The following is a 24563-nucleotide window of genomic DNA, read 5'->3' on the forward strand; positions in this document are numbered from 1 at the left end:
CTTCTTGGGAATGATTCTTCACGGCTCTTGGCTTTATCTTTTGGGCTCTTGGTTCCTCCAAGAGTCCTTCTCCCTCAGAAGAAATGGCTCCTGTGTGCAGCCATTAAGGGTTGGGGATCCAGAGGCCTTCTTTCCTTTTGTACCACCTCTGTCCCTTTTAGTTCCAAACTGATCCAGTTCCAGTTCATTCGCTCCATTGTGTCTGACTCTTAGCGACCCCATAAACCGCAACACGCCAGGCCTCCCTGTCCATCACCAACTCCCGGAGTCCACCCAAACCCATGTCCATCGAGTCGGTGATGCCATCCAACCATCTCATCCTCTGTCATCCCCGTCTCCTCTCGCCTTCAATCTTTCCCAGCATCAGGGTCTTTTCAAATGAGTCAGTTCTTCACATCAGGTGGCCAAAGTATTGGAGTTTCAGCTTCAACATCAGTCTTTCCAATGAACACCCAGGACTGATCTCCTTTAAGATGGACTGTTTGGATCTCCTTGCAGTCCAAGGGACTCTCAAAAGCATCAGTTCTTCAATGCTCAGCTTTCTTTATAGTCCAGTTCTCACATCCATACATGACTACTGGAAAAACCATAGCCTTGACTAGACGGACCTTTGTTGGCAAAATAATGTCTCTGCTTTTTAATATACTGTCTAGGTTGGTCATAACTTTCCTTCCAAGGAGTAAGTGTCTTTTAATTTCATGGCTGCAGTCACCATCTGCAGTGATGTTGGAGCCCGCAAAAATAAAGTCAGCCACTGTTCCTACTGTTTCCCCATCTATTTGCCATGAAGTGATGGGACCAGATGCCATGATCTTAGTTTTCTGAATGTTGAGCTTTAAGCCAACTTTTTCACTCTCCTCTTCCACTATCATCAAGAGGCTCTTTAGTTCTTCTTCACTTTCTGCCATAAGGGTGATGTCATCTGCATATCTGATATGTTTTCTTTAAAACTATTGAGGACTTACTGTGACTCAAGCTATTGGTGAGGCGGCTGAGGCACCATATCTCTAAGATTCTTGAAAGCTCGTTTAGGCCTGCACTTAAGTATGTGTGAGGTTTTTTTTTAATTGTGCTGGGTCTTTGCTGTAGCACACTGGGCTCCTTGCTGCTGTATGAGGGCTACTCTCTAAATGAGGCACATGGGCTTCAGTTGCCTTGTGGCATGTGGGATCTTATTTCATGGAAAGGGATCAAACCTGTGTTGCCTGCATTAGCAGGCAGATTCTCAACCACTGGACCACCAGGGGAGTCCCTGTGTGAGGTCTTAACAAAAGTTCTGACTGCCTCATCCCTAACTTCATCTTTATCTGCAGACCACATTTTACTGCCCCGGGATTTGAATGTTTTTGCAAGGAGATGTCAGAATCAGGAGGAACAGTTCTCCACTCTAACCCAGCAGGTCCTGGTTCTATTTCCTCTAAATTCTACCACAAAAAGGGGAATAATTTCTGCTTTAATTCATCTCCGCTTGTCTTTCATCATAGGCATCTCAAAAAGCCCAGTTGGCTTCTTCTGTGCTCTACTTGGAACTCTTCTAGTCAGGTCCATGAACTCATTAGGTTGCCTTCTCATCTGTCATGTCTTGCTAACTGACCCATCAGTCCATGGCTTAGGTGCTCTTTTGTCCAGGAACAGTGTTCTCAGTGTCCTTCAGGTCCTCTCCAAGAGTCTTCCTGAGGCCCTTGCAGCTTTCACTAACAGTCTTATGGGGCACATCTAGCTTCTGTTCATTGTCCAGTCCCAGAGCCAATGTTTTAAGTGTTGGTTACAGCAGCAGTCTACTTCCAGGTACCAAATTTCGTTTTGACTATCTGTTGCTGCCTAACAAACCACTCTAACCTCTTGCCACAAAGTAAAGAATGTGTATTGTAAAGAAGCCAATGCATTCCATAGTCTGCACTTTGATAAGATACATGGAAAACGTTGTCCTCCAACACGTACCCAGATGATTTTTTCTTTTTCTGCTCATTTCTTTTCAGAATGCAACAGACCCTTCATCACCCCCTACCCTTGACTGTCTTGGGCACTTGAAGTAAAGATATTTATTGAAGGTAAAATAAAGGAAGGAAAGACAGGGGAAGGGCTGATGTAGAAGTGACAAAATCCCCATTTTTACCTCACTGGGGACAGTGAGGTTTTTGTTTACTTATTTAATTGGAGTGTATTTGCTTTACAATGTTGTGTTAGTTTCTTCGGTACAACAATATGAATCAGCTATCTGTATACATATATCCCCTCCCTCAGGAGCCTCCCTCCCATCTCCCATCCAGCCCTTCTTGGCCAGCACAGAGCACGGAGCTGAGCTCCCCGTGCTGCACAGCAGCTCCCACCAGCTACTTCACACACGGCGTATGTATGTCCGTGCTGCTCCCTCAGTCCATCCCACCCTCTCCTTCCTCCTCTGTGTCCACAGTCCATTCTTTATAGAGGACAGCAAGATTTAGAGAGAACAAACAACTTACCCACATTCACACAAGCAGTGAGGGCAGAGATCTGATAGACGTGTCCTCCTCTGGTTAAAGGGTTAAATCTACTTTGTACCAGGAGCTCCATGTGTGTTTGTAGACTCGCTTAAGGCTCTTTGGTGACCTGGTTGCCATCCAGAAAATGCCAAAACAACTGATTGCTAGGGGAGGAAACATTGCTAGAAGATGCAGCTTTCATCCAAACTTTCAGAGGGAAAGATGCTTCTGAACTCTACCAACTCTATTAGTTCATGTGCCTGTGACCTTTCAGAAAAACTTCTGGAAACGATTTCTATGTACATCGTTGAACTATGTACATAAGATTCAGCCAGTGGCTTAAGAAGATAATTTGGGAAGTAGGGCAGGTACAAGAAAAGATAGGAGAATACAGGGTAGCAAAGGTTGAATGCCCAAGGTATAGTATCAGCAATGAGTGTGTTACTAGGGCTCAGAGGAACCACACCCAGGGTGCAAACCAGGAGGTGCAGGCAAGGAGGGGACCCTGATTAACTTGTGCCCCTGGCTGGCAGCACCAATGCCCACATTCTCTTGGCACCTGCACCAGCCAGAAGAAAGGTGATTACTGAGCTATTTGGACCAGAGGCTTAGGGCAGTATTGCCTGCTTTGCTTCTGATTGGTGTGAGAATGTTTATGTATCTCTTTTCTTTGATACTGGGAATTGGAAGAATCTGAGCTGGTGGCATAGTCTTTCTGCCACCTAGAGGGGGGCAAGAAACTGGGGACCTTGGAAAAGAGGGTGCTGTCAGGAAAGACTAGTCTGCTCCAGCCAGGTGAGTTCCTTCTCCTATGGCACACCCTTGGGAGGGGCAGAAGGAGACTGGTAGGTGTTTGTCTGTGGGACAGACTGAGATGCCTCCTGATGCTTTTGATTTTTTCTTTTTGCAACACAAACCTTAGTAGCACTGTGTAGTTTGTCAGCTTCTGGGCACATGAGAGGTAGACAGGTAGGGGACTAGAAAAGGTGACTGGAGACTCGGTTAAAGGGTTGCCCTTGAGGCATGGGGCAGGGGAGGAAAGGGGCCTATCTGGGTATGGACGTGGCAGAGGGCAGTGTGAGGGCAGGTTGCAGACAGTCTTCGAGATGTCAAGCTCACACCTGTGTCCAGGCACCTTCAACCCGTCATCGAATCCATTCTGTGACCTTGGGAAGGGAGGTGAGGGGCCAAACCACGTGTTCTCAGACCCCCCGGGAGCGGGATCAGAGGTCAGCAGGCGGTCGCTGCAGAAGTGCCTCCCTAGGTGATACTGCGGTGGGCACCCCGAACCCTCCTCCTCCCCCAGTTCTGGCCTCCAGTACCTTAACTCGGCGCCTGCCCTATCCCTGGGCGCGGATGCAGGTGTGATCCTGGCGCCGGGGATGAAGTAGTTAAGGTGGGGGGCGCTTCGGTGAGCTGTCCAATACGGGGAACAGCAGTTTGCCGGAGTTAACGTGGGCAGCTTCTTTGGGGAGGAAGGAAGGAGGACCGTCTGCCAAGCTCCAGTTCGCCCCCCGCGCGCGTGTGCCTGTGTGTGCAGTGCGTGTGTGTGTGTGTGTGTGTGTGTGAGCGAGTGTGAGTGCGCGCGCGCCGAGGCGTTCCTCAGGTTGCGCTGCCTGGAAACCGAGGGAGCCATTGGCGAGGCGGAGGGGTGGGGGTGGGGGCTCCCGGACCCTCCGAGGCGAGGCGCGCCCAGAAACCCGGCTCCTGACGCGGGCGAAGGCAGGGCGGGGACAGCGCCGCGGGCTGCCTCAAGGCCCCGGGGGGCCCGCTGGGGAGGAGCCGGGGAGGAGGCCGGAGCTGCATGGAGTTTCTAGGGCGCGCAACTCCGGCGGGGCCTCGGCCACTAGGCTTCGGGGCGCAGCGAGGCAGCCGCGCACATGGGCTGAGCCCGCGCGCCGGGGCTCTGCACGGCCAGCGGGAGCGGGAGGGGTAGAGCCGCGCGCCGAGCCGGGGTGCGGGGCAGCGTCCCCAGACGGGAGCCGAGGACAAGGACAAGAGGAGCGCGCCCAGATCGCGCTCCGAGCCGACGAGGGGCTCGCGCCGACCCCGGCGCGCGCTTGGGGAGCAGCCCGGGGCGCCGTGGGAGCCGGCGGCAGCGAGGATGCCGGCGCGGGGCCGCGGCGGCCGGCCGGGGGTGTGAGTGTGAGGCTGAGCGCTGCCCGCCGGCGCCTCCCCCCGCGCCACCTCCTCCCTGCGGGCCTCGGAGGAAGCCCCCGGCGCGCGCGGAGGCGCCTCGGAACCCGGGCTTCGGGGCGGCGGGCCCGCGCGGCCGGCCCCGGCCCAGCCAGAGGTGAGTGCCGCCGCCCGCTCGCTCCCGCCCTCGCCTCTTCCCTCCGTCCGCCCTTCTGCACCGTGCCCAAAGCCCGGGGCTGTGGCGGGCCCTAGCCCCAGAGTGGGCGGGCTGGCGACAACGCCTCCCATACCTGTTGGCGCTGGAAGAGGGCACCGGGCGGCTGGGGGTTGCCCGAGCCTCCTTGCTGTCCCTGGGGGTGGCGGGTGTCCGCCCGCCTGGGGGCGTGGGGTCCGGGCAGGGCGACGGGTGTCCCACCCGGGTGTCCCAGAACTGTGCGGGCTGCAGGCTGGGCGCCGTTCGCCGAGTCCCCGGCGCCGGTAGCCGCTTGTCTGCGCGCCCCCGGCCGCGGGCGCCTGGGCGGTGGAAGGGAGAGGAACTGCACCGCAGCCCAGGTGGAGAGCCGGGCGGCTTCCAGGTACCCGGGAAGCCGGGAGTCCTGGCATTCGGGGGAGGATTCCCTCCACCTCCAGCCCCGGCGAGGGCTATTCGCCCTCCCGGGCGCACGCTCCTCGCCGCCACCGCCCGGTGTCTGCCGGCCCTGGGGAGCGCGGGATCACCCGGAGCCCTCCGGCAGCCCAGCGTGGGACCTGGCTGTCACTCAGCTGGCCTCTGGGTCCCCGGCAGCTTCCAGAGTCCCGCGCCCCGGCAGAGGCGGGCGCCGACTCCGCCGGGCGGTCTGGGTTTACTGGATGCCCCAGCGTCCCCGGACTGGCGCGACGCGGAGTGAACTTCTTCAGACTTGGCCTGAGGGCGCCTAGGCAGCAGCAGGTAGTTCTGGGGACGGCCTCGGGGCCAGGGAGAGCGGAGGATGCCTCACCCCGACGGGATGGGGTGCTGAACGTGGAGCGAGGGCTACTTTTTGCTATCTAGGCGCCAGCCACGTGCGCCCTCTGCCCCCATCCCCAGCATCATTTCCCTCTTCATTTTTTTCTTTGAGGGCCAGTGTGTGTGTGCGGAAAGCGCCTTCCTTGTGTTGATGAAGTCCTTTGCCCCGTGAAATGATGCCTGCAGTTCCTGAGGTCCCAAGACTGGGGCGCCATCCCCAGGCCTTGAGCTCCGTATTTTGCTGGGCTCGGGGGAGAACAGCTCAGTGCCGGTGTGTGTGGCTGTGTTAGGTCGTGCCCACTGAAGTCTGATTAGTGCTAGTAATAACTATATAAGAACAGCCTCAGGGATGGGGTTGGGGTGGCCTTCTCTAGGAGGAATGGGTAGATTTCTTCCCTTCGTGTGTCCAGACACACAGAGCATTCGTGCAAAAGTGAAAACTCATAACTCTTAGGATTTCCACGTTCTGCTTCCTTAACTGCTGACTCGCAGTCCAAAAGATAAACTCTCTTTCAGTTCAGGCCTCTGAGCCTTGGAAAGGGTTTTAAAGCCATTTGGTGTGAAATTGTCTTGAGGCCAGAGGAGGACACGGTTTTCATCCAACCCTGACCGCAGCTCTCCTCCTTGGTTTGTTGGTGGTTTTCATTTCATCTATTTTTGGGGGAAAAAAAAGTGTTGCAGGTAGAAGGAGGTGTTGATGGAATCTCAATTGTCTTTGCTACTTGGTTCTTTGAGGCTGTGAAGTCTGGAGGCAGTTCGGACGACGCCTGTGTTGCTGCTCTCTTGAGACACCCCCAGCTAAGGATGGATTTTTGGGCTCCAGGAGCTGCAAAACTTTGCTAGTTCCTTAGGCAATTGGCCCCTACACATGCCTGATGGATGCCCCTGGGCAGTGTTTCCCGCGGCCTGTTCTAATGGAGGCCCAGCTGAGGCCCCCCCGCCCCTTTCTGAGTTCACTGCAGACATGTGGGTTTTTAATGGCAGTAGCTGCCTGAAAAACAGCTATGTTTACCAAGAAGCTGGTCTACAACACTGATGTTGGTTACTGACTGTATCCAAGTGGAGTAATGAAAACAAAACTCTCTGGAAACCCAATCCCTCGGATATTTTATTGGAGGAGCGCTAAATCCTCTTAGAATTGTTCATTGAGATTACCTTTCTCTGAACTTGGACTGTAACTACTGCCAGTAATCAGGCCTTTAGTGAGGGTGCTGCAAAGGGGTTTGCAGAAAGAAAATAATTTCATTCAGCTGGTTCCATGGAGAACATGATGGGCAGGACGTGATGGAGACCCACGGCTCCCTTTCCTTGCGAAGGGATGGTGGGGATTGGGGTGAGGTGAGGGTGCAGGTGTGAAGGCTGCTTGGTTAACGTTTATCTCCACAGTGGGAGGCCTCTGATCAGTGCCCAAGCATTGGGCAAGGTTAGGCGGCCGTCTAGAAATTTCTTTTCCGTTGCAAGTGGCTTTGGGAGGGACGGCGTGCTTCTGGATCAACAGTGGGAGAGATGTATCTGAGGGCTGGTCTTAGGTCCTGGCACTGTCTGCTAGCTGGCTCCGACAGCCTCTGCAGTGCCCATTGGGTGGCAGAAGGGGGCGCTAGTTCTTACATAGGGAGGAATTCTGGTGGCTCAAAGAGAACTTGGACGTTTAAGGCCTTTGCACACCCTCTTAATTCAGATTTCTGGGACCCTTCTTGATGTCAGACACTTCTACACATTGGAGCTCACGTAACCTTCATGTTTCATATTTGGAAACTGATGCTGAAGGTGGGTAACTAACTTTCATGTGAGCAGGTAGTTTGTGGGTAAGAGGCAGGGTTAGGGTTTGATTCTAAGAGGCTGGTGTTCCTGATTGTAGGTCCAGGGCTCTTTGCACCCTGCTGCTCATGATCTGAAGAGTGTTTTAGTAACCTTTGACCTTCAGTGCCTTGTCGAGGATCAGACCCAAGGCGGGTGCCCCTTCTGTGCTGAGTGAATCCAGGGCAGCATCTCATTCCTTATTCCTGACAAGGAAACTCAGGCATGGAAGGAGCTCTGTCTTGTGCAGTGGGTCAGGGAAGGAGGCCTTGCCCTCCACGTGTGCCCACATTGGAGCTACGTGGGGCTCAAGTCCACGCTGGCTTAATTATAGATGGTGGTGCCTTTGGTCGCTTGTTCCCTCTCTGTGCCCACAGTGGTATGGAATTGGGTGACATCTTTGCCCTTCCCTTGAAGCTTAACCTGATGTAGTCAGAGTGTCTGAAATGTCTTTTCATGATGGAGAACCATTAGGCGGCGCAACGAGCCACAGCCTCCAGTGCTTGTTAAGACAGTGTGCATCCCAACTCGCAAACAATGAAACTGTCCTTCAAGATGGGCAAGGCATTGGCTGACCCCTCAGTGGCTCCCTTGGAGGCTAATTCTGCATGTGGTTTGAAAGGAGGAAAATGAAAGCACAGTTGTGGCATCCAACCTGGGGCTTTCTGAGTGAATGATGTTTTTAATCATTTAACATTGAACAAAAATGTATTCAGTGCCTATTATGTGGTATGGATATAGAAATGAACATGAGATGAATATGACACAGCGGCTGCCATCAGAAAATTTACACATTAATGGGGAAGGCAGACCATGTGTGAGGGATACACATTTGTGAGCAGAGATGGGAGGCAGTCAGTCTAGTGTGACACTGATGTCTGAGCTGAGCTTGAAGGATGGCTATGAAGTAGCCAGTCCTCCATGGGTATTCCAGGCAGAGGATGTTATGGGAGAGGTAAGAAAACACATGGAAGATATGATAAAGCAACTGGTAATTTGGACCCCCTGGAGCTTCAAGAGTGAGGCAGGGAAGGACGAGAGAAGAGGCTGGAATGGTAGCAGAATGCTTGTGGTCAGGAATAGGGGGCGAGTGGCAAGGTCAGATTGGAGTTTTAGGTAAGTCTGGTTGGAGACCTTGTGGAGAATGGATTTGGCAGTGAGAAGACCAGAGGCGTAGATACCGGTGAGGTGGCTGGAGCTGAGGCTATGGTGGGGACTATGGAGGAGAAGAGATGGATTGAGCAAACATTTAGGAGAATTCTCAGTTAGGGTTTCTGGGTTGCAAGCAACAGAAACCAGCTCTAGCTAGCAACTAAAGCCCACAAGGAGAATGTTGTACAAGCTCTGATGGAAATTCACAGGGCTGGGGACACGCCTGAAGAGCCAGGCTTGGAGCAGTTGGGAATTAGGTAGTCGAGGGGATCTTGGTGGCTGGAGTAGTCTTATGGTTTCTCTCAGGTGATGCTATGAAAGTAAATGATCTCTATCCTTTCCCTCCATCATCATCATCATCATCTTATTATTATTATTATTATTCTGCTATATTCAAAATGCTCAGAGGAAATCTCTAACTGGCAAAGCTTTGGGTCTTCATATCAGGAATAGCTTTCTGAAATTTCACTGGACTGGGGAGAGGTAGTTTTTCTGAAAGGAAGCTGGAATAAATCTGCTGGAAGACTTGGGCGTGTCCTCCACAGGAGGGTTAGTTGGTGGGACTCACTGATTGAGTAGGAGTATTAGTAGGAGAAGGGAAGGGTGTAGCATGACCACAGAGTTTCCAGCATAGGTAACGAGGTGGATAAGCAAAATGAAAGTCTGGCCAGACTAAATAACTCACTTGTTTCCTCACTGGCAGAGCTGTGGGCAGTTCTCTGTGATCAGGCCGTGGGAGAAGGTAACAGCCTATTTTAAAAAGTCTCATTAAGGGGCAGTGCTGCTGAGGATAAGGCCTGTTTAAATAGGTTACTTTAGCTCATGCCCCACAAATCTGGGTAGTTTGAAAGCATTTTCATTCATTCATCCTGTATTTATTGAGCATCTCTGTACCAGGTACCAGGGACAATGGCCAATTAGATAGAGGTGGTACTCTCATATTCTAGTGGTGTAAGACAATGAAAAAACAAAAATGGAAAATAAAATTAGGTGATATCATGGAGGAAAAGGCAGGGATTTCTTCAGATTGGGTGGTCAAGAAAGTTCTTACTGAGGAGTCATAGTTAAGCTGGGTAAGTTGGGAGAAGGTCTAGGCAAGAACTTCCAGGCAGTGTCATCTGCCAGTGCAAAGGTCCTGAGGTAGACACTGCTGGGTGTGTTGAGGAACAGGAAGGAGGCTAGCATGGCAGGAGATGTGTACCGAGAAGTAGGGGCTAGTTCATGGGGGGCCTCGGAGGTCACCCTGCAGAGTTTGGATTTGATACTGAATTAGTTAGGAGGACCAGGAGGGGTTTTAAACAGCAAACTGACATGATCCAATTTCTGTTTTCAAAAGATCACCCTGGCAGCTGTGCCTTCTGTGTGTACTACCTTAGTGCAAGAATGTGAATCTCTATTCATCAGAGTCTAAAATGAAATGTAGTATTTGAGAGTAACAGATGGAGAGAAAATGCTTTAGTGACCTTAATTTAGTGGTTTCTCATGTACCAATTAAATGTGGGTATGGACAAAACCACATTTCTAGTATGATTTCAGTTTTGTTTAAAAATGTGGTATAGAAGAATAATAGAAAGAAGTGGACTTAAAATGTTAACAGTGCTTGTCCAAAGGAATTGGCATTATGAATGATTTTTTTAAAATGAGCTCAAATTTCTTTTATAATCAGAACCAATTTTTTTTTTAATGTATTCACTGATGACCACCAATGTCATGGATGGGGTGTTTTGAGACTGTATCAACTAAACACTCTTTTCCTACCGTTTTATTTCTGGAAATTTTAATGTGAAAAACCCATGGGTCCTGGTTGGGGCCGAAATTAGGGTGCTTAACCTTGTACAAGCTGTCCAGTGGGTGGCTCTTTGTTTTATGCTTAAAAAATATTTTCATTATGAAAGCAAACATTGTTTTTTTAAAAAAAGTAATTAAAGTCATATGGAAATGTTACCTTAAAAAACGAAAGCACCTTTCTGCATTCTCCTTCCCCAGATCATTCATATTTTTGTACATGTATCATTAGATTTTCTTCCTCAGCATTTCAAATACCTCCATCTATATTTTGTTGAAGGATTTTGGAATATTGCTGTAACAAGTCACCCTTTCTCCAAATGACTCTCCCAGACTCCTTCCTCTAGAGCTTGAAACCTTGATGACCTTTACCCCCTTGAAACAAAATCATTAGGAAACTTGAACACATCATTTAGCTGGGAGAAACGGCCTCTTGCCTTTTCAGTATTCAGAGTGTTCACTGAAAGCATACTTTATACTTATAAAAAATGGAGCAATTAAATATTCATTAAAAGTTCATCTCTGAGCATTTAAACAATATTACTCTAGTGTTAGAACCCCAAAGTTGGGTTTATGATTACAAATCACTTTTGTTTCATTAACACAAGTTTGCTCCTATGAAAACTTGAAAGTGCAAGTCAGGGAGCTTGGTTCATTATTTTGGTGACATGTTTATTACCTTGGAATATTATCCTTTGAAAACAGGAAAAGCAAAGCATTCCATGGAGTGTTACTCAGAGCCATGGATGTGTTTGGGAAGTGCTTCATGGTCTCATCCTGCAGACTGGCCTTGGGGGCTGAAGTGTCAGGATTGAACTGCCATCAACTCCGTGCTCCTGTGTTGGATGGGAGACTCATGTGATTCAGCAGAATTACTACCTTTCCCATCAGTTCTTTAATTAAACACATCCTTTCTTGGGGAAGAGGAGAGCAAAGACGTTCTTAGAAGAGAATGCTTGAAAAGTAATAGAACCATGGAGTTGATGAGTGAGCAGGGACCTTGGTTATCTCATTTTACAGATGCGGAGAAAGAAGGACTGGAGAGAGCACATGACATGCGTTCTGTTAAACAGAGTCGATTTCCCCACCCCAGGGCCTCTTCCCTACACTCGGCACCCGCTCCGTGTTGTCAGAAAAATGAATTTATTTTGGTAAACCCAAGAATTAGGAAAGCATGCTGAACCTGATGAAAAATGGGAGGGTTTTTGTGCTGTTCATTCATTCTGTAAAGTGTAATCTGTTTGTGTACTGATAACAGGCCTAATTACTGTGTAAACATTTTTATAGCCTGGTAAGAAAAACCTCAAAACATCTGTACTGCACATTGATGGAGCCATTCAGCCTCCAGCATCCCACTGCTCATTCTTAAAACCAGTTGCTCTGTTATTTCATCTGGTCTATGGTAGATGATTCATTTGATGCACAGACACATAAACACACACTCCAGATCCAGCGGGAAGTGACAAGTAATATTAGGAAACTTGCATCGTACTTACTACGTGTCATCCACTCTCTGATTATGAGCATTTCCCCCATTTTACAGATGAAGAAATGAACAGACAACTCAGGGTCCCAGGTTCACTACACTATAGACTCCCCTCTAGAGATAGATGTGTAACTCACTAGTTAAATCTCCACCTTCCCTCTTCTCCCAAAGAGAAGCAGACTTTCTACCACAAAGATCAGGTGTGACTTTGTGAAATCACTTTAGTCAAATCACTTTTCTTTTGGCCAGACTCATGAACATAGAGCTGCGAAGAGTCCTCTGAGGGGATGGCGTTTTCAAGTCTGTTTGGTGAGTTGTCCCAGTCCCTTTTGTTCCCGAGTCACTTGGCGGTAGCTAGTCCACACATATCATCTGCCCTCAGCTGAGGCTGGTGGTTCTCCTTTCATTTGGAGACTCAACTCTCAAGTTAGTTGTACCAACACTAACCAACCTGTGAGCCCCGGTATACTCAAGAACTGCTGGCTCCCAGCTTGGCTCCTACAGGGTGTTTACATGTAGGCTCCTACAAGGCTCCTTTGGTGTTTACATAAACACCAAAGTTCTCAACTTCTCACACCCAAGGAGGTAGATGTGTCTTTCAAAACCCCAGAAGCACAGAATCCATGGAGCCTTCAAAGGGCAGGAGGCAACAGGGAGGAATCATATAATTGAAGAGGAGGGAAACAGACATGCTGGTGGGTACTGTCAGTGGGTCCTCACACAGAGACCTTGGGCTTAAGGCGTTCGTTCTGACGCAGGCTGACTCAGAATCTGGCACACTAGAAGGGACTGAAGCCAGGGAGGACGTGCCCTGGACTCTCCTGGCTGCGGGTTCCAGCCGCTGGCCGGAGGATTCCCTGTACTTGGAGATCCTTGCATGAGAGGTGTTGCTAAATAAGTGAGTTCTTTCCTCTAATTTGGAGTGTTGTGGTTGTCATGAGAGACAGAGAGAAGGAAAGAAAGAAAGAAATAGCAAGTCAGTGCTGCCAGGTAGCTTTCCCTGGGAGTGTCCATGTCCTGCAGGACCTTGGGGGCTACAGGGCCGTGATCTTAAACACAAAGGTACATGACAGAGGCCGGGCCTGACTTGGGACGGTGACCCTTCATCAGGTAGAACTCCAGGGAGTGGGTGACCCCGCTGTGATCTTGGGAAAGGTGATGCATATCTTTCTAGGGGGAGGTTGGCTGGCTCTGGGCTTCCTTTGTGGCTCAGCTGGTAAAAAATCCGCTTGCAATGCGGAAGACCTGGGTACGATCCCTGGGTTGAGAAGATCCCCTCGATGAAGGGAAAGGCTACCCACTCCAGTATTCTGGCCTGGAGAATTCCATGAACTGTTTAGTCCATGGGGTCGCAAAAAGTCGGACATGACTGAGCAACTTTCACTTTTTCTTTGGCTGGCTCTGGATTTGAATTTTAGAACCTGAACTTGAGAGTTTAGTTCAGTACTTCACAGACTTTGCTGCATGTTAGAGTTCCCTGGGAAACCTTAAAAATGTCCCAGTGCCCCATCACATCCCAGGCCAGTGAAACCTGAATCGTCGCTGTGAGGGTGGGGGAAGGAGCGAAATGGGACAAGGTTCTCGCCCCACCCCCACCCCAGGTGATTCCACTGTACAGCCAACTTGCTTTCCTCTAAGGAGAGTGCCTGCCAATCGCCTGAGGATCTTGTTCAAGTGCAAGTTCTGATGCCGGGTCTGGAGCAGGCTGGGAGCCTGCATTTTTAACCAGCTCCAGGTGCTGCCATGGGGTCGCAAAGAGTCGGACATGACTGAGCGACTGAACTGAACTGAACTGAGGTGCTGCCAGAGAACAGGGCCCAGTTAGAAGAAACATGTTCCAGACTTACTTAGCCTCACAAGGAGGGCTTCTGGGATCATCGCTTTTTCATGAGAGTATGGCCTCCTTAGTTCATCCGAGTTTGGAGAACAAGGGGCCCGGATCCTGCCTTTTCCACTTTGTATTCTTATAAAGAACAATAGAGCAATTGAATATTCATTAAAAGTTCATCTCTGAATATTGAAATGTTATTGCTCAGGTATTGGAGCCCAAAAGTTAGCATCATGATTACAAATCACTTGCATTATTTTTGTCTTTCTGGATCCAGAATGTTGTCTTGTCCCTGGTCAGCATTTATAGAGTCAGAATCAGAGGTTCTGACTGCTGGAAAGGACCATAGGACTTATTTTATCTAAACCACTCAGTTATGGAGAGGAGTCTGCTAAGACTCAGAGAGGTTTGTCCAGAGTCACAGATCATCAGGCTGGCGCTGCTGTGAATGCGAGACCAGGAGGAGAGACATGACAGGATGAATCCTGGGGAAAAGATCCCCCTCCCTCCCACCCCATGCTGCTCCTGAAGCAGGGGAATCAAACGACACAGGCATCCAGAAAGATGGCTAGTTATAGTCATGTTCAAACACCTGTTTCACAATCCAGAACCATTGCTGCCAATGATACCTGTGTTTTTCCATCAAAATGTCTCAAAATCCAGAAATATTACTGCCAATAATATCTGTGTTTCTCCATCCTCTCCCTGCAGCTTCAGGTAAGGATGCAGAAGCACGACTAAGCACTTTGCTTCTGCAGTTAGAGTTGACACGTTGACAGATGTTCAACAACCCGGTCCCAGGCGGGATGCTGACGCAGGCTGCCCTGCATCATGCAAAACAATTACATTTACCATTTCTACTCCAAATATTTTCCTCCTGTGGTCCAAACAAATAAATAACATTCTCAACATATAGGTTTCTGGATGTCGTGGTGGATAATGTTAAACCTGATGTAAGAATAGTTCATAATTGATGTTCTTGGCATTTATCACCCAGCCATGACATGTTCAGCAGGTGATGACTAATAAATTATATTTTGTTGGATCCTTTTTTTCCCCCAGTTTTTTCAACTCCAGACACCTGTTTCAGCATGTCAGTGCTGGCAGGGACATTTTCTGCCTTGTCACTTTTATGCTTTAGAAACTAACTTGAGATGAAGACCGGTGGGTGTGAAACTCAAGGACCGAAATGGACACTGCTTTCTCAGGGTGTGTGTATTTTGACCTAGGAGGTCAAGTCTTTAAACAGAGTGGGAGAAGACTTACGGGCACATGAAAGTTAGTAGAAAGATGAGGCAGTATAATTATAGCTAATGGTTATATAAGTCCTCCTTTCTGAGTACTTGGTGTGTGTTAACTCCTTCAGTTCTTTCAGTGAAGCTTTGATGAAGTAGATCCTGCAACTGTCTCTATTTGTGTGGATGAGGACCCCAAACCACAGAGAGGTTAAGTACTTTATTGAAGGTCCCGCAGATAATGAGTACTGAAGCTTGACTCATGACTCTAAAACTCATGTCCTTAAGTCACCAGGCTATACTACCTCTGTAACTTTGATTACCCAAGACATGCCAGGGGCTGCAGAGGACTTCCACAGGACATTGTCACCCAGACCCCAAGTCTGCCATTCCCCTCCTGGAGCACCCTTTGACCTTTGAGTGGAGGCCTGCTCCCTCATACTGCTGGAGTGGGTGCTGATGACATTGGCCTTCTCCTGTTTCCCCCATCTTTGCTTTTGTAGCTCTCTGTAGATGTGTCCATGATGGGCCCACCTCTGGGCAAACCCTAGTTCATAAACAAAGAAGAGGATTCAATATGTAGGTTTGGAATGTCTTGTGGGGCAACTCTGTATATGGAAGCATCAGATACTTGTGTCCTACTTGATTTTCAGACTTCTACTTTCTCTTGTTGGCCACGCACATACTCAATTCTGGCTTTCATCTTCCCATTAAACTCAGGGGTGAGAACTCTGCCTTAGTCTCTGCCTCATCCTTGCTGAACTGTTCATATTGGTTGATATTATCCCCCTAACATGAGCTTCCAATGGGGGTTCTGTGCAGATTAATGGGACACCCCGAGTTCTCCCTTTCTTTAGGCCTGCTCTCTGGCCTGTATCTCCTGGGTCCAGTCCTTGCCTAAGTTGTGCCATGATTGCTCTGCCCTGTGGGCTTGGGGGCCCTCATGCTTCATTCTCTCAGCCCATACCCATTGCCTTGGGTTCTGATTAGCCTGGTTTTGGCTCTCCCTCTCTTTCTGCCTGTCTGGTGTTGCTGTCTGATTTTCATGTCCATTCTTTAGGGGTTGGCAAACTTTTTCTGTCAAGAGGTATACAGTAAGTATTTTGGGCTTTGCAGGTCCTGTGATCCCTGTTGCAGTGACTCAGTTCTGTTGTAGCTGGAAAGTAACTATGGACAAGGTGTAAATGATGCGAAGAGCTGACTTATTGGAAAAGACCCTGCTGCTGGGAAAGATTGAAGGCGGGAGGAGAAGGGGACAACAGAGGATGAGATGGTTGGATGGCATCACCGAATTGATGGACCTGAGTTTGAGCAAGCTCCAAGAATTGGTGATGGACAGGGAAGCCTGGAGTGCTGCAGTCATGGGGTCGCAAAGAGTCAGACATGACTGAGTGACTGAACTGAACTGATCAATAGGTGTGTTGTGATAAAACTTTATTTACAAAAGCAGAAGGTGGGCTGGGTTTTGGCCCATGGTTGTAGTTTTCTGACCCCTGTTGCAGAATGCCTGTTGGCTGTCTCTTTCTGACTTCAACCTTCAATTCTGTCGGTCTTTGGCATGGGTAGCCTAGAACCCTGCACTATGATTTCTATTCTGAATTCCCTGTACATGTTGACCTTCCTGACCTATTGCTATATTCACTTTGCAACCTTGACTTTGAATGAAACCAACCATTCACTTTTTCAAGTTCTCAGTCAGCTAAATCAATTCTACTAAAAATGTAGGTTGTTCAACAACAGGTAGGTCTTAAATCCATTCTGCAAATCCTTGTATTGAATTCTGGCTGGTTTCTTGACCAGAAATACATTGGTTGTATCCCCGAGTCTTTTCTGTCAGTGTCCTCCTCTCCTCTCCCACGTGTGTTCTTGGCAGATATCCTTGCTTCCTGCTTTGAGAGATTGGGGCCTGTATCCCATTGCCTCTTCCCTTGACCTCAACATTCTCCATCATTTCTGCTTCAAAATTTCTCCTTTCTTCCCGTTTCAAAGGAAGATGTATCCTTACTCTTTTACAAGAAAAACTTGACTGTGCCATGAATCTCATGTGTTTCCGTTTCTCCTTTGTCAGATCTCAAATTTTCCTTTCTTTATCTCATCGTCGTAAGTCTCTCTAAAACTTCGCTTGACCCTGCCACCTACCTAGCCTGCCATCCTATTTCACTTCCTCTCTTTAAAGGGAAGCTTCTGAAAAGAAGCCTCTGCCCCTGTCACTCTCACTCTTTGACCTTATTCTTGTCTTTTCTGTTAACCCTTGGCTGCTGGCTGACCCTACTGTTGGGCCCCTATGAGAGTAAGTCTTAAATACTTAATATACCGTAAACTTGCTTTTGGAAAGGTCACTGACAGCCTCATTTTAAAATCTAATGATGTGGACTCACTTCTCATGCTTGGCAATATATGATACCATCAGTCACCCTTTCCTCAGGTAACTCCCCCTGAGTGAACTCTCATGGTTTTATTCTCACCTCTTGGCCTTTTATATGAGTCCGCTAGGGCTGCTGTAACAAAGCACCACAGGCTGAGTGGATTAAACAACAGGGATTTATTTTCTCATAGTTCTGGAGGCTGAAGCCCAAGATCAGGGTATCAGCAGGGTTGGTTTCAGAGGTTGAGGGAAGGATCTGCTCCAGGTCTCTTTCCTTGGTTTGCAGACAGCGCCTTATCTCTGTCTTCAGATGGCCTTCCCTGTGTCTGTATCCAGTGTTCTGTTTCTTATAAGGATACCAGTCATATGGGATGAAGACCCACTCCGATGATCTCATTTTAACTTAATTACCTCTTTAAAACCTATCTCCGGACACGGTCATGTTCTGAGGTTAGGACTTCAACATATGAATTCTGGGGAAAGACACCATTCAGCCCGTAACACTTTTCTATCTCCATATTTCCCTTTGTATGTGTGTATGTGCTCAGTCCATTCAGGTATGACCTAAATCAAATCCCTTATGATTATACAGTGGAAGTGAGAAATAGATTTAAGGGACTAGATCTGGTAGATAGAGTGCCTGATGAACTATGGACAGAGGGGTTCATGACATTGTACAGGAGACAGGGATCAAGACCATCCCCATGGAAACGACATGCAAAAAAGCAAAATGGCTGTCTGGGGACGCTTTACAAATGGCTGTGAAATGAAGAGAAGTGAAAAGCAAAGGCAAAAAGGAAAGATATAAGCATCTGAATGCAGAGTTCCAAAGAATAGCAAGAAGAGATAAGAAAGCCTTCCTCAGCGATCAATGCGAAGAAATAGAGGAAAACAACAGAATGGGAAAGACTAGAGATCTCTTCAAGAAAATTAGAGATAGCAAGGGAACATTTCATGCAAAGATGGGCTTGATAAAGGACAGAAATGGTATGGACCTAACAGAAGCAGGAAATATTAAGAAGACATGGCAAGAATACACAGAAGAACTGTACAAAAAAGATCTTCACGATCAAGATAATCACGATGGTATGATCACTCACCTAGAGCCAGACATCCTGGAATGTAAAGTCAAGTGGGCCTTAGAAAGCATCACTATGAATAAAGCTAGTGAAGGTGAAGGAATTCCAGTGGAGCTCTTTCAAATCCTGAAAGATGATGCTGTGAAAGTGCTTCACTCAATATGCCAGCAAATTTGGAAAACTCAGCAGTGGCCACAGGACTGGAAAAGGTCAGTTTTCAGTCTAATCCCAAAGAAAGGCAATGCCAAAGAATGCTCAAACTACTGCACAATTGCACTCATCTCACATGCTAGTAAAGTAATGCTCAAAATTCTCCAAGCCAGGCTTCAGCAGAACGTGAACTGTAAACTTCCAGATGTTCAAACTGGTTTTAGAAAAGGCAGAGGAACCAGAGACCAAATTGCCAACATCCGCTGGATCATGGAAAAAGCAAGAGAGTTCCAGAAAAACATCTATTTCTACTTTATTGACTATGCCAAAGCCTTTGACTGTGTGGATCACAATAAACTGTGGAAAATTCTGAAAGAGATGGGAATACCAGACCACCTGACCTGCCTCTTGAGAAACCTGTATGCAGATCAGGAAGCAACAGTTAGAACTGGACATGGAACAACAGACTGGTTCCAAATAGGAAAAGGAATATGTCAAGGCTGTATATTGTCACCCTGCTTATTTAACTTATATGCAGAGTACATCATGAGAAACACTGGGCTGGATAAAGCACAAGCTGGAATCAAGATTGCCGGGAGAACTATCAATAACCTCAGATATGCAGATAACACCACCCTTATGGCAGAAAGTGAAGAGGAACTCAAAAGCCTCTTGATGAAAGTGAAAGAGGAGAGTGAAAAAGTTGGTTTAAAGCTCAACGTTCAGAAAACGAAGATCATGGCATCCGGTCCCATCACTTCATGGGAAATAGATGGGGAAACAGTGGAAACAGTGGAAACAGTGTCAGACTTTATTTTTTGGGGGCTCCAAAATCACTGCAGATGGTGACTGCGGCCATGAAATTAAAAGACGCTTACTCCTTGGAAGAAAAGTTATGACCAACCTAGATAGCATATTCGAAAGCAGAGACATTATTTTGCCAACAAAGGTCTGTCTAGTCAAGGCTATGGTTTTTCCAAAAAGTGGTCATGTATGGATGTGAGAGTTGGACTGAAAAAAGCTGAACAACGAAGAATTGATGCCTTTGAACTGTGGTGTTGAAGACTCTTGAGAGTCCCTTGGACTGCAAGGAGGTCCAACCAGTCCATTCTGAAGGAGATCAGCCCTGGGTGTTCTTTGGAGGGAATGATGCTAAAGCTGAAGCTCCAGTACTTTGGCCACCTCATGCGAAGAGTTGACTCATTGGAAAAGACTCTGATGCTGGGAGGGATTGGGGGCAGGAGGAGAAGGGGACGACAGAGGATGAGATGGCTGGATGGCATCACCAACTCGATGGACGTAAGTCTGAGTGAACTCCGGGGGTTGGTGATGGACAGGGAGGCCTGACGTGCTGCGATTCTTGGGGTCGCAAAGAGTCAGACACGACTGAGGACTGAACTGAACTGAACTGATGTGCTCGTCAGTCAGTTGTGTCCAACTCTTTTGCAACCCACCAGATGGATTGCAGCCCATCAGGTGGATTGCAGCCCACCAGGCTTCTCTGTCCATGGAATCTTCCAGGCAAGAATACTGGAGTGGGTTGCCATTTCCTTCTCCAAGGGATCTTCCTGATCCAGGGATTGAACCCACACCTTTTGTGTCTCCTGCATTGCAGGCAGATTCTTTACCACTGAACCACTTGGGAAGCCCTATGTTTTCCCTTTCTACCCCTCAAATGTAGCTGTTCCCAAACTCGATGCTTTGGCCCCTTTGTTTTTTAAAATTTATTTATTTTTAATTGGAGGATAGTTGCTTTACAATATTGTGATGGTTTCTGCCATACATCAGCATGAATTAGCCATAGATATACATACATCCCCTCCCTCTTGAGCCTTGGCCCCTTTCTTTTCACACTCTCTCTAGTTTCTCTCTTGGAACAATCTTCTTTCCCTCCACACTTTAATTAGCTTTTGTAACATCACCTCTTATCAGACATGAGATGTAAGTATTCTCATAGGCACTCCAAACTCAGCGTGTCCCAAACAGAATGGACCATTTCCTCCACAACATATAGCACATTCTCCTGCCTGGCCCTCAGCCCTGAGCCCCAAGGATGATCAGGATAAGATGCTGGTTGTCATCTCTGACCCTCTGTCTCCACCCACCTGTGATTGATGGGTGTGTCACGGGCACCGACATTCCAACCCCACTGGCACTGCTGTTATTTTGGCCTGGACTTGAGCCTATTCCTCCAGGTCCATCCACTGGAAACACGATGGGAGTCATGCCGCTCAGGACTTCTAGAACCTTCCAGCTGCATCTCACTGAGGTTGAAATTCCAGCGCCTTAGTGCCTTTCATTTGGTCTCCTTGGTGGTTGACCACTGTCACTTTCACGATCCATGTATGTCTCTGCGCCAGCTGCTTCTGCAGCCTAGAAGCCCCTTGACATTTCAAGGCAGTTAAATCTGAGTTTCCCGGTGGAGTGTTCCTGATCCCCATGATGGATTTAATTTCTCCTTCCTCTGTGTTTGTGTAGTTTTTATTATACAAATATGTTTGTTACCTCGACATTTACTCTAATTCTTATTGGATTGGGCTAGATAAATTTAGAATTTCAGAGTCCTGGAAAAGTAAAAAATAAAGGGATTTTAGAAGGTATCTGCTTTCTTCCAAGGAGGAAATAGACCCTCAAAAAATTCACCTGCTGTTCCGTCTCTGATGGAGAGGGTTGGTGGTGTGTGTAGATGCGTGTGTGTGTGTATTTGTATGTTTTCTCCTCTGTTTAGGGCACAGTGCTTTGCCTGTAAGACGTTAGGAGGTGTTTCTTAATTTTACTTGGAGGGAAGTGCTGTGGGGAACTAGCTGTGCTTTTGGCCCTCTGTGGCCTTAAGACATGGATGTTAATGTTGGAAGAACAGACCTATGTTGGTTGGCAAGATGGTTCTCATTGCAAGTAACCTTTGTCTCCATCACTTGCTCGGTGATTATTTGCTGTCTTTGAAGATGGAGATGATGGGTGCTAGCAGAGGAGGAATGGAAATGAATTAAAAAAACTCTTCTTTCTGGTCCTTGAATTTCCCAGAGAAGAGGCAGGAAAGGAAACAAGGAAAATTAAGGTGCTTCTTAAAGGGACCTTTGAATCTGAACAGATGAATAAGGGAATCATTATCGCACTGAAATAAAATGATTCACTGTAGGGCTCTCTTAAAAATGAACTCCCCTCCTGAATTTAAGTGAGGTTTCTAGATCAGTAGGTAATTAACAGAGAGAGGTGAGGGCAGGGGAAACCATCCCCATGAACAGCAAAAGGAAGCCCAATCAGAAATAATGGCACAGGTCAGATATTACAGTGTAGATCATTGGGAAATACAGTTTAACCTATTGTTGCTTAGTTGCTACATCATGTCTGACCCTTTTGCAATTACATAGACTGTAGCTTGCCAGGCTTCTCTGTCCATGGGATTTCCCAGGTGAGAATACTGGAGTGGGTTGCCATTTCCTTCTCCAATGCAGATCACTGGAAATTAGGGTTTGATTTATTGCATAAATATTTTTCTGAAAAGGTGTGGTGGTTTAGCATTCTTCTTTCTACCTTTCCGATGGTGGTGGTTTAGTCACTAAGTCATGTCTGACTCTTGTGACCCCATGGACTGTAGCCTGCCAGGCTCCTCTGTCTGTGGGATTCTCCAGGCAAGAAAGGGTGTGGTGACTTAACATTCTTCTTTCTACTTTTCCAATGCATGCGTGAATCTCTGCATTTCACTGTTATCAAGAAAGTCTTTGGGGGACTTCCCCTGGTGGTCCAGTGGTTAAGCCTCTGCACTTCCAATGTAGGGGGCACGAATTGGATTCCTATTTGGGGAACTAAGATCACACATGTTGCATGGTGTGGCTGGAAAGAAAAACCTTTAGGTCTCTGCATTCACCAGGGCTGGTGGTCAGTGGTACCTCCTGGAAGGTCCTTGAGTCCTTTCCCCTGGAGGAGCTGGAAGAAATGCGCACAGCCCTCGCCCCTTTCTTTCTTCTGGCTCAGAGCTCCTGGCTGTATCTGGGGGGCACTTCCTAGACCAGGACTGTCTGGGGGTCAGGATCTCTGTCCCCATCATTTGCTGATCTGTCATCCTGCCCTGCCAGATGCTGGCTGCCATGGGTCCCCTGGTGGAGCCAGCCAGGTGGAGTGAGCTGAGTTGTGGGAACAGTTGTAGCACCAAGCCACCCAGGTTAGATGCATTCAGTCTTGGTTTAGAAGCACTTGGGAGTAAACTCTCCTGTGGGATGATGAGAACTCAGACTCCCCAACCCAACGGGGCCCTCTGAAGGAGTAAATTCCTGCCATCTGGTCTTGCCTGTCTTGTATTAAAATGCTGCTCTAAGTACAGAAGTGAAAAACGTGCCATCAAGCTTTGGAGAACAAGTGAAGAGAAGACAATAAAATTTACTCTTAATCCTGTGGACCCAGAGATAGCTCAAGGATCACAGCTTGAGGATAAAAGCTCTCAGAATTTGTATTTGTAAGTGTGGGTGTTTTATATGTATTTATGAAATAGTCCTCTATTTATTGGAAGGAGTCATGATATGAATACTTTGTATAAGCTGTTTTTTTTTTTCTTATACTGAATATATTGTGGGTGTCTCTCCAGGTTGTTATATGTGTTCCCACCTCATCATTTTTAATGAATGCACTCTATTCCACAAATGGCTGTGCTGTGTGTTGTTTTTGATACGTGTTATTTTTCTAAGGATAAGTTCTTAGACATGGAATGAACAGATCAAGGATTTGGGAATCTTTATTAAAGATTTTTTTTTTCCCATTCCCACTTCTGATAATGTGGGATGGCTCATTCTGATGACTTATTTCTATATATCCTCACCATCCGCTATGGGCATTAACTCATTTTTGAAATTTGGTAGCCAGGTGGTTTTACATTATTGTTTTATTCTGGATTTATGGAACCATAAGCAAACATACACATTTTTTCATGTGCTTATTGGCTGTTTGATTTTTCCTTTTGTGAATTATGTATTGATATATCTATTTCTAAAAAATAATTTAGAACTATATTTTCAACTAATTTAGAACTATTAAGAACTATAATAAGAAGAATAGGACCCTTTGTTTATTCTATGTTGCAAAAATTTCCAAGTTTGTTGGTTACCTTTTTATTTCTTTTATATTATTTTTAACTTACTGGGTTTTTGATGATGTTTTAATCAATTTTTTATCCTCCCCCTTTAAATATTTAAGTTTGAAAGTCATGCATAGAAAATGTTTCCTCACAACTAAGACTGTATAAATATTTACTTCTAAATTAAAAAAAATCATTAATATAGCATATTACATAGAGCTAAAAGTTGAGTAGTATTCAGTGGCTTCTAAGACCAGATGGTCTTAGAAGTCCTTTGATGTCCTTGGGAGTTGCTCTGTGTGGCAGAGGCCAAGGAGCTTGGGTACAGGAATTATGCCATCAGGTCCCATTGCCCCACCAGTCCTTTGTACAGACTGGCCCCTACATCCTTGTGGGCACTGCATCCTATTCTTTAAAGGATGCAGTTGTCATTTATTTCTTTGACTTACTTGTCCTTCCTGAATTTTCTAAACCTGAAGCATCTTTAATGAAGTTATATTTTTAAAAATTATATTGCAAAAACAAAAATCCCCCTGGAATGGGGATTTCTTGGTGTGCAGGTAAACTATGCATGGTTTTACCTGTAATCCAGTCTTCTATCCCCTTAGGTTCAAAGTGCAATCTGTCAAGGGGAATACAGCTAGTGGATACAACCTGCGTTTGAAAGCAAAAATCACCACACCATAAAGGAGTGACTCATTGGAACCAGACTTCTCCTTGTAGTCTGGGCAGATGGCCCTTGGCAATGCTGGGAGATGTCAGCTGAATGTTCCAGGCATGAGTGGATCTTACGTGGTTGGAAATGGCTGCCTTGTGGCAGGTGCCTTCTGTCATCTTTGGTTTGCTCCTTCCCTGTTTTATCACCCACTTTCCTGTGCATCTTTCCTATTCCCTGGGTCATCCATATTTTTATTTAAAGTCTGGGCTTGGCCATGGCATTCAAGGGCTTCCTTGGTGGCTTAGCAGTCAAGAATCTGTCTGCAATGCACAAGACACAGGAGAACGGGGGTTAGATCCCTGGGTTGGGAAGATCTG

At 47.2% G+C, this 24563-nt stretch overlaps 1 protein-coding gene across 5 annotated transcripts in view; it reads left to right on the forward strand.

Annotated features, from left to right (window-relative positions):
* Window positions 1-24563, forward strand: part of CALN1 (calneuron 1) — a 536579-nt gene that overhangs the window by 115942 nt on the left and 396074 nt on the right. Inside the window, exon 1 of one of the 5 annotated variants that reach the window (XM_061401836.1) lies at window positions 3808-4755. The exons of 3 other annotated variants lie outside the window; for them this stretch is intronic. The gene's annotated coding sequence lies outside the window, so the exon portion shown is untranslated. Of the gene's footprint in view, window positions 1-3807; window positions 4756-12050; window positions 12113-24563 lie in introns of those variants that run through there. One more of the 5 variants, XM_061401837.1, reaches the window with a different exon arrangement.

The sequence above is a fragment of the Bos javanicus genome, chromosome 25 (assembly GCF_032452875.1).
Source record: "Bos javanicus breed banteng chromosome 25, ARS-OSU_banteng_1.0, whole genome shotgun sequence".
NCBI classification, from domain to species: Eukaryota; Metazoa; Chordata; class Mammalia; order Artiodactyla; family Bovidae; genus Bos; species Bos javanicus.